The sequence below is a fragment of the Capsicum annuum genome, chromosome 6, assembly GCF_002878395.1.
Source record: "Capsicum annuum cultivar UCD-10X-F1 chromosome 6, UCD10Xv1.1, whole genome shotgun sequence".
Classification (NCBI taxonomy): domain Eukaryota; kingdom Viridiplantae; phylum Streptophyta; class Magnoliopsida; order Solanales; family Solanaceae; genus Capsicum; species Capsicum annuum.
Window position 1 is genome coordinate 70,094,534 of NC_061116.1, and position 904 is coordinate 70,095,437.

Below are 904 nucleotides of genomic sequence, written 5' to 3' on the forward strand. Positions count from 1 at the left end.
TTTCCACCCCATGAGAAATTGGGGTGGTTCCTCTAATTTGGATTATATGTATTGCCAAATTTTTTTTGACCTTGACGATTTACATTCCCCACGTAGTTGATTGAATGTAGATTAACAGAACATGCATCTGCTTTATGCTTATTACTTCCACAAACTTCACACCATGCATATACCTGTTGAACTACATTTGCTCTGGCTGCTGGTTAAGTTGTACCCAACTTTAAGTTGTTAAGTTAAGTAGACATATGGTTCTGCATTGCTGCAATCTGTGCTTGTAAAGCAGTGAACTGATCAACCTCCAAAACCCCTGCAACTTCCTTAGGAGCATTCCTCGAGTGTGCATGCCATTAGGATTACCTTGTACAATTCAATTCAGAAAGGTATATAATTCTTCATATGTTTTCTCTAAAGCTTGACCCCCTGCTGCTGAATCCAAGAGAATTTTTGTATTAGACTCAAGGCCTTCTATAAATGTATGAACCAAAACATCATTCGATTGATGGTGCTGAGGACAACTTCTGAGTATGCCCTTAAATCTTTCCCAAGCTTGGTAGAGATTTTCTCCATCTTTCTGTCTGAAACTCAATATCTCACTCCTTAATTGAGCCATTTTCTGAGATGGAAAAAATCAAATGAGGAACCTTCGAGCACATTCTTCCCATGTAGTGATGGATTGGTGTGTTTCAGTAAGTAACCATATCTTTGATTCCCCCAGTAGAGAAAAAGGGAAGAGTGTCAATCTGACATAATCAGCACTCACATCTTCAGGAATATATGTGTCGGTTATCTCCAGGAAGGTTCATAAATGCTGCTTCGGATCCTCATGTGAAAGTCCCTAAAATTCTCCTGCAGATTTTAACAATTGCACCATATTTTGTTTCAATTCCCATCGACCTCCTTATTC

General features: G+C 38.8%; 1 non-coding gene across 1 annotated transcript; it reads left to right on the forward strand.

The window, feature by feature from the left end:
* Positions 1–497: 497 nt before the first annotated feature.
* LOC124899782 lies at positions 498–604 on the forward strand. Its single transcript, XR_007057346.1, has one exon. It is a non-coding gene; the product is annotated as a small nucleolar RNA R71 (small nucleolar RNA).
* Positions 605–904: the final 300 nt, after the last annotated feature.